The sequence below is a fragment of the Myotis nattereri genome, assembly GCF_964212035.1.
Source record: "Myotis nattereri genome assembly, chromosome: 20".
In the NCBI taxonomy this organism is placed as follows: domain Eukaryota; kingdom Metazoa; phylum Chordata; class Mammalia; order Chiroptera; family Vespertilionidae; genus Myotis; species Myotis nattereri.
In genome coordinates, this window is record NC_138096.1 from 6,438,736 (window position 1) to 6,447,521 (window position 8,786).

Below are 8,786 nucleotides of genomic sequence, written 5' to 3' on the forward strand. Positions count from 1 at the left end.
GTTTATGTTGAATTGTCATTTTTTCCTTTGAAATGAAGGCTGCTAACATCACTCATTCATTCAATCAGTCCCCAACCAATATTTATTGGGGGACACTGTTCAGATACTAGATTAGAAGTGGTGTACGGACCGGACACAACATCACTTCTCGTGAAACCGAAGTCTGGACTCTGGACTCTATCCTCAGCGGGTAGGGGAGCCCCTGACACAAACAGGGCAGTGACACAAACCCCTAAACCGACCCTGCCTGGGGACGCCTGGTCGTGCCCCAAGGCTGTGTGCGCTGCTTCGGGTTTTAATGGACAAAATGCAAGATACAGCCCCTGGGCCCTGCCCGGCAAAGACGGCGTCCGCAGCCCCCCCTGCCACACCGGAGAGAGGCAACGGAAGCTCCTTTTAAGGGCCGCAGGTCGGGGACGCCCTAAGCCATCCTGGCCATTCAGGTTGAAACTGGCATGTCCCCAGTGACCTCATCTGTTGACAGCCAGGGCCAGGTCGACAGGACCTGTGGGCCCGTCCAGGTCTGACATGAGTCTCTGGAGCCAAGTGGCTGGAACCCGTAACCACAGGCAGATGCAGCCCTGGGAGAGGGGGTGGGAAGTCCCTGGGAGCCCAGGACAGCCCCTGGCAGGTCCCTCCCTTGCCTGCAGGTTCCCAGGGCTCTGGCTTAGAGATACTCAAGCCCCCGCTGGTCTCGCAGGGCCCACCGGCTCGGGTAGGGTAATAGGTGCCATGGACCAAGTTACCCTCGTGTACGCTCTGGGTCCCACTGACAAAAGGGGGGACCCCCGGTCTGCCCCCAACAAAGTGCAGTTTAGGGTCAGGTTCTGGCTGCAGAGGCTTCCAGGTCTCAGCGCCCCTTGGGTGCTGGGTGCCCTTAGCAACCCTTGCCCTTTGCAACCCTTCTCCTCCACCCCGCACAGTGGGTTTGGCATTGAGCGGGAGGCGGCGTCATCCCTGGGCATGGGGTCCTTGGAGACCTACTTGAGGCAATGGTCACTCGCACTGCAAGCGGCCAGCGAGGCGGGGGGGCCCAGAACACGAGAGGTGGGGAGCCCAGGAGACCCTAGGATGAGATCTGTGCGCTGTAACCAAGTGCCAGGCTTTGCTTAACGTCTCTTTCCCACCTGGCCTGGTCCTACCGCCAGCATCGCTGCCCGTAGGGTGAGTGTGAGGGCAGCCTGTTCTGTGATGACACCTCTCAGAGGCAGGTTCCTGGGGGTGGGGAGTGTTCCCCATTTGCACCCCTACTCCAGGCCCCTTCTTTCCCCCCCTCCACCCCCACCCAGTATTACTCAAGGCAGCGCCATGTCTTTGGGTTTCAGCCAAGGAGCCACTACACGGCTTCCTCACGGTCGCCTCTCTGACCCTTTGTCTGCTGCATCCCTGGGAGCCAGGTTGCTGTCCTGTGACACGTCCCCTTTCCTGCAAACCCCCTGCAAACCCCATGGGCGGGCGACTTGGGGCAAAGGAGAAAAGAGAAGGCGGGGCAGAAGGAACAGCCTGTCTCCTCCTGGGTTCTCCCGCCAATCTCCGGGTTTCTTCCTCAAATATCCCAGGCGCTGGCCGGAACCGGACACTCAGGTCTCCAAATGCCGCTCGTTGGTGCAGCTGAAGGAGCGCCGCCCCGGACACGGGGCCAAGTCCCTCCTCTGCCAGCTTCTGGCTGCGCCTCGGGACAGGTACTCCGGGTCCTGGGCCCGGGCACCCTCTGCAAGGGGGGAGGGGTTGGGGGGGTTAGGGGGGAGGAAGGGCAGGGGCGATCTGGCCTGGACACCTCCGTGTGCCCCTCTCGTGGCCGTGCCCCCCGCACCCGCCCCCAGCCTCCTGCCCCCGAAACCCAGAGGGACCCTTGGCCCCGCAGCCGCAGGGCCTCCGGGGCGCGTCCCAGGCGCCCCGAGTGGGAGCAGGGGGTCGCCCCAGGTCCCCCAGAGCGGGAACCGGCTACCTGGACGGCGGGGCGGGGAGGGGCGGGGCGAGGGGCGGGGCCTGGCCGGGTGGGCGGGGCTGGCGGCTATTTCCCCGCGGGGACCGACTGCGCCGCGGGCACCACGGGGACCGGCGAGCGGAGGCTGGGGCTGCGGCGGGGAGACCTCCCGGAGGTGAGCGCCCCGCAGCGCAGGCGGACGGGCGGGGCCTGGAGTCGGGGGGGGCCGGGCTGCCTGGGTCAGGTGTCCCTTTCCTTCTTGGGGCGTCTTGGGCTCTTTCAAGCCCCCAGCCCCGCATGGGGCGTCCCATGTCTGGACTGCGCTCTGCCCCGCCCCCGGGGGCCCCTTGGCAGTGTTGGGGGCCCCTAGGAGGTGTTGGGGAGTTTCTTGGCGGTGTTGGGGGCCCCTAGGCGGTGTTGGGGAGTTTCTTGGCAGTGTTGGGGGCCCCTAGGCGGTGTTGGGGAGTTTCTTGGCGGTGTTGGGGGCCCCTTGGCAGCGTTGGGGGACTCTAGGAGATGTTGGGGAGTTTATTGGCGGTGTTGGGGGCCCCTAGGCGGTTTTGGGGGTCCCTAGGCAGTGTTGGGGAGTCCCTTGGTGGGGAGGGGAAAGCGGGAAGAATGTGGAGACCTTCTTTCTGCCCCAGCGGCCGGACACCAGACAGCTCAGCTGTGGAAATCGCTCGCTTTCCCACCTGGGAACCTCCCATCAGACTTTCTCCTCTTCACCTGGGAGGGGCAGGTGGGTTCACTCTCTTCCCTGGGAGTGGGCGACAGGGCCCCAGCTGGGCCAGGGGAACCCCAAAGACCCCCAAAGTGCGGGGCTGTTCAGCGAAGGCCTTGGACCCCCCCACCCCTGGCACAGGTAGAGCAGCGGCAGAGGTTCCAGGTCACGGGTCCTCAAACTTTTTAAACAGGGGGCCAGTTCACTGTCCCTCAGACCGTTGGAGGGCCGGACTAGAGTTTAAAAAAAACCTATGAACAAATTCCTATGCACACTGCACATACCTTATTTTGAAGTAAAAAAACAAAACGGGAACAAATACAATATTTGTATTTGCATGTGGCCCGCGGGCCGTAGTTTGAGGACCCTGCTCCAGGTAAACAGGGTTGGCCTCTGTCCTTAAAAAAATAAAAAATCCGTGGCAGGACCCAGGGACGTCACTTTCAAAGGGCGAGGGTGGGCTTGGCTGGTGGTCTTGGGGTGAGGGCCAGTCCCACGAGGCTGCTGAGGCCACGGGGGAACGTGGATAGGGGGCTCTCTCCTTGTGAGGGGAGTAGCAGTCCCCTAAGGTGGGGACACCCATTTCCAGCACGTGACCCCCACAGCGGCTCCAGCCCAGTGTCGTCAGGCAGACGCCGTGGCTGAGCCGTGACCCGGTCAGGGCCATGCCCTGTTGGACGCTGAGTGCCTCTGGGCCGCCTTCCTCTCGCTCGGGGCCTGGGAGAGGGCATTCGTGGTGACCTGGGGTTGTTTGGGTCAGCTGCCTGGGAGCCGCCGGGCCCTAGCCAGTCCTGTGGCCTGATCACTTATCCCTACATGTCCTCGGCCAGCCCGAGCCCTGGGAGGGGGCCCACGGTCTCTTGGTCTCTCTGACTGCGTCTGCCTCACCCTTGTGCACAGAACCCAGGGGCCCGAAGCCACCCAGGGTCCGAGGAAGCCAAACCCTGGGTGGTGGGGGTTGTGGGGTTGTGGGGAGGGCCCAGGCCGAGGTCACAACCAGGCGCATTTGAACAATCAGTGTGGCCAGTCCGGGCACTGGGCCTGCCTGGCACCCCCATCCTGAGCGATGTCACGGGGTCATCCCCTCGGGCGGGCGTGACCGCTCTGAGCAAAGCAGCGGCTTTGAGGTTGCAGAGCTGCCAGGCTTTGTTTGTTTCGGAGGAACTTGGGTCCAGCTTCCAGAGCTGCCTCGCTGACTCTGCGCAGGGAAGTTGTGTCGAAATCAAAACCGGCCTGTTTGTGTGTCTCTGCCTGCTGCGGACTCCGCGAGCAAGAAACCCCGGGGTGCGTGTGAACTGAATCCCGGTGTGTCTGTTTCGTGTTAGTTTTTGTGGAAAAGAATGCAGAGGGCAGATCCACATCTGGGGTCAGGCCTCAAACTTCTGGGGTCCCCGCGCTGGGTATGCAGCCCCCACAGAGCCTAGGCCGGGTGTGCTCGGCTGCAGGGGACCAGCTCCAGTGGGAGGCACTGTCCCTGCCCTCCAGAAACTTCCAGGTTTAGGCGGGGAGACAGACCCGGCGCCGGTGAAACCGGTGAGCGCCATGAAGTGGGGAAGTCTGTGGTATCACCTGCTGTGAGAAGCAGACAGCTGGCCGGGCTGGAGAGAGGGCCCAGAGCTGCTAGCCTAAGAGGCGTTTAACACCACAGGCAGGCTGTAACCGGTTTGGCTCAGTGGATAGAGCGTCGGCCTGCAGACTGAAGGGTCCCGGGTTCGATTCTGGAAGTGGTTCTCAACCGGTAGGTTGCGACCCCTTTGGCAGTCAAACGACCCTTTCCCAGGGGTCGCCTAAGACCATCCTGCAGATCAGATATTTACATGACAATTCATCACAGTAGCAACATGACAGTGATGAAGGAGCAACGAAAATAATTTTATGGTTGGGTCACCACATGAGGAGCTGTATTTAAAGGGCCAGAAGGTTGAGAACCACTGGATTCCAGTCAAGGGCATGTACATTGGTTGCGGGCACATCCCTAATAGGAAGTGTGCAGGAGGCGGCTGATCGATGTTTCTCTCTCATCGATGTTTCGAACTCTCTACCTCTCTCCCTTCCTCTCTGTAAAAAATCAATAATATATAAATATACAAAAAAACCATAGGCAGGGACAGGGTCCGGCCCCGGAAGGAAGCCTGGGGCTCATAGGAAGCTCTGCTCCCAAAAAGCAGGGGACTCGCCACCTTCCAGAGACAGCCCCGCCTTCCTGCCTCCCCTCCTGCTCTGTCTCCTGTCACTCATGTCCCCTGCCACCCTGGCAGGTCTTTTTTTTTTTTTTTTTTTTTTATATATATATTTTATTGATTTTTCACAGAGAGGAAGGGAGAGAAATAGAGAGAGTTAGAAACATCGATGAGAGAGAAACATCGATCAGCTGCCTCCTGCACATCCCCCACCGGGGATGTGCCCGCAACCCAGGTACATGCCCCTGACCGGAATCGAACCCGGGACCTCTCAGTCCGCAGGCTGACGCTCTATCCACTGAGCCAAACCGGCCTCGGCCCTGGCAGGTCTTTTTTGCACGCCTCTCTGCACACCCTCTCCCGTGCTGGGATGCTGTTGGGGAACCCTCTACCTTTGTTATTGTTGTTCATCCTCACCTGAGGATACTTTTCCCGTTGACTGATGGAAGGGAGGGCTGGAGACAGAGAGAGAAACATCAATGTGGACACATCGATTGGTTGCCTCCCTCACCCTCTCCTACCGAGCCTGCAACCGAGGTACATGCCCTTGACTAGAATCGAACCTGGGACCCTTTATCCGAGGCTCGCCTAGGGCTCCTCTACCTTTAAATTTTTTTTTCTTACTAATTGAATTGATTGGGGTGACATTGGTCCATAGGAACATAGGCGTCAGGTGTGGGTTTCTGTGCTACAAGATCTGTATATTGCACCACGTGCCCACCACCCAAAGGCAAACCTTCTCCTGTCGCCATAGCTTAGGACCCCCTTCTCCCCACACCCCCTTCCCTGTGACAACCACCACACTGCTGTTTGTGTTCACAAGTTTCAGTTGTATATCCCATGTATGAGTGAAACCATAAGGTTCTTAGGTATTTCTTACTTATTTCATTTTGCATAATGGCGCTATTTCATCCTTTCTCATGGCCGAATAGTGTTCCACTGTGATATGCACCACACCTTCCGTATCCCGTCCTCTATGGAGGGGCACTTAGGCTGTTTCCATGTCTTGGTCACCGTGAATAATGCTGCAGTGAACCTAGGGGCGCATATGTCTTTGTGAACAATACATGATTTCGAGTTTTTCGGGTATCTACCCAGGAGTGGGGTTGTTGGGTCGTATGGTAGCTCTGTTTTTAATTTTGCGAGGAATCGCCAGCCTGCTTTGCATAGTGGTTGTACCGTCTGCATTCCCACCGGCAGGGAGTGAGGGTTCCTTTTTCCCACAGCCTCTCCAACACTTGTTGTTGCTTGTCTTGTGGATAATGGCCGCTCTAACAGGTGTGAGGTGGTATCTCATTGTGGTTTTAATTTGCATTTCCCTGATTGCCAGTGGGGTTGAATATCTTTCCATATATCTATTGGCTGTTCCTATGTCTTCTTGGGAGAGGTGCATTTTCAGGTCCTCTCCCATTTTTTGATTGGATTGTTTGGCGTTGAGTTTTATTAGTTTTTTTAAATATATTTTGGAAATGAAACGTTTATCGGAGCTACTGTTTGCAAATATCATCTCCCATCTGGTTGGCTGCCTGTTTTGTTGTCCTTTTCTTTTGCTGTGCAGAAACTTTTTAGTTTGATATAGTCCCATTCATTTATTTTTGCCTTTTTAAAAAGTATATTTTTATTGATTTCAGAGAGGAAGGGAGAGGGATAGGTAGATAGAAACATCAATGATGAGAGAGAATCATTGATCAGCTGCCTCTTGCATGCTCCCTCCTGGGGATCGAGCCCACAACCTGTGCATGTACCCTTGATGGAATCGAACCCGGGACCCTTCAGTCCACAGGCCAAGGCTCTATCCACTGAGCCAAACCAGCCAGGGCTAATTTTGCCTTTATTTCCCTTGCCTTTGGGGTCAAGTTCATAAAATGTTCTCTACGACCCAGGTCCAAATGTTTGGCACCTATATTTTCTTCTATGTAACTTATTGTTTTGGGTCTTATGTCTAGGCCTTTGACCCATTTTGAATTAATTTTTGTACATGGGGACAAACTACACTGACCGGCCAGATTATTATGACCGGTCAGACTATTATGACCACCCATCAGTACTTCGTTGGGCCACCTTTTGCCTTCAATAAGAAGAATCGCCGCAGTATTGAAGGCAACAGGTGGCCCAACGAAGTACTGATGGGGTGATCATAATAGTCTGGCCCATCATAATAATCTGGCCGGTCAGTGTATAATCCAGCTTCTTTCCTTTGCATGTGGCTTTTAGTTTTCCCAGCACCGTTTATTGAAGAGACTATCTTTACTCGAGTGTGCATTTCTGGCTCCTTTGTAGAAAATTATCTGTCCATATATGTGTGGTTTTATAGCTCGATCTATTCTGTTCCATTGATCTGTGTATCTGTTTCTCTGCCAATACCATGCTGTTTTGATTATCGTAGCTCTGTAGTATAATTTGAAGTCAGGTAGCGTGATACCTCCAGCTTCATTCTTTTTTCTCAGAATTGCTTTGGCTATTCGGGGTCTTTTGTGGTCCCATACAAATCTGATGAATTCTCTTTCTTTAAAAAGTGGCATTGGGGATTGCATTAAATCTGTATATTGCTTTGGGTAATATGGCCATTTTATGTTGATTCTTCCAATCCATGAACACGTTATATTTTTCCATTTTGTTGTGTCTTTTTCAATCTCTTTTAATAATGCTTTGTAATTTTCAGTATATAGGTCTTTCACATTCTTTGTTAGGTTTTTTCCTAGTTATTTTATTCTTTTGGTTGCTATTGCAAAAGGAATTGTTCTTTCCATTTCTTTTTCTGAAGTTTTGTTGTTAGTATACAGGATGGTGATGGATTTTTGCATATTGATTTTGTATCCTGCAACTTAACTGTATTTGTTTATTGTTTCTAATAGATGGGTTTTGTTTTATAGAGTCTTTAGGGTTTTCTATGTACAGAATCATGTTGTCTGCAAAAAATGACAGTTTGACTTCTCCTTTCCTATTTGGATGCCTTTTATTTCTTTCTCTTGCCTTGTTGCTCTGGCTAGGACTTCCAGCACTATGTTGAATAAGAGTGGTGAGAGTGGACCTAACGGTTTGGCTTAATAGATAGAGTGTCGGCCTACGGACTGAAAGGTCCCAGGTTCGATTCCCGTCAAGGGCATGTACCTTGGGGATGTGGTGGGCACATCCCCAGTAGGGAGTGTGCAGGAGGCAGCTGATCTCTCTCATCGATGTTTCTAACTCTTTATCCCTCTCCCTTCCTCTCTGTAAAAAAAAATCAATAAAAAATATTTTTTTAAAAAAGGAGTGGTGAGAGTGGACATCCTTGTCTTGTGCCTGATCTTAGGGGAAAAGCTTTCAGTTTTTCGCCATTGAGTATGGTATCAGCTAAGGGTTTATCATATATGGCCTTTATTATCTTGAGGTACTTTTTTTTCTTCGTCATTTTTGTAAAATTACAAAGCATAATTAAGATCCCCTGGTGTGGGGATTTTTGTGTGTGGTTGCTATTTTATTGAGTGTTTTAATCATAAATGGATGCTGTATCTTATCAAATGCTTTTTCTAGGTATAAGATAAACATGATTATATTTAAGATCATATGTGTTTATCCTTTCTTCTGTTAATGTGGTGTATTACGTTGATTGATTTGCGAATGTGGCAACCCTGGAGTGAATCCCATTTGATCGTGATGTATTATTTTTTGGATATGCTGTTGTACTCTAGCTGCTAGTATTTTGTTTAGGATTTTTGCATATGTATTCATCAGGGATACTGGTCTGCAGTTTTCTTTCTTGTGTTAACTTTGCCAGGTTTTGGTATCAGGGTTATATTGGCCTCGTAGAATGTGTTAGAAAGTATTGCCTCTTCTTTGATTTTTTGGGAGAGTTTGAAAAGGATAGGTTTCAATTCTTCTTTGAACGTTTGGTAGAATTCACTGGGGTGAAGCCATCTAGTTCTGAACTTTTGTTTTTGGGGAGATTTTTGATGATTGTTTCAGTTTCCTCACAGCT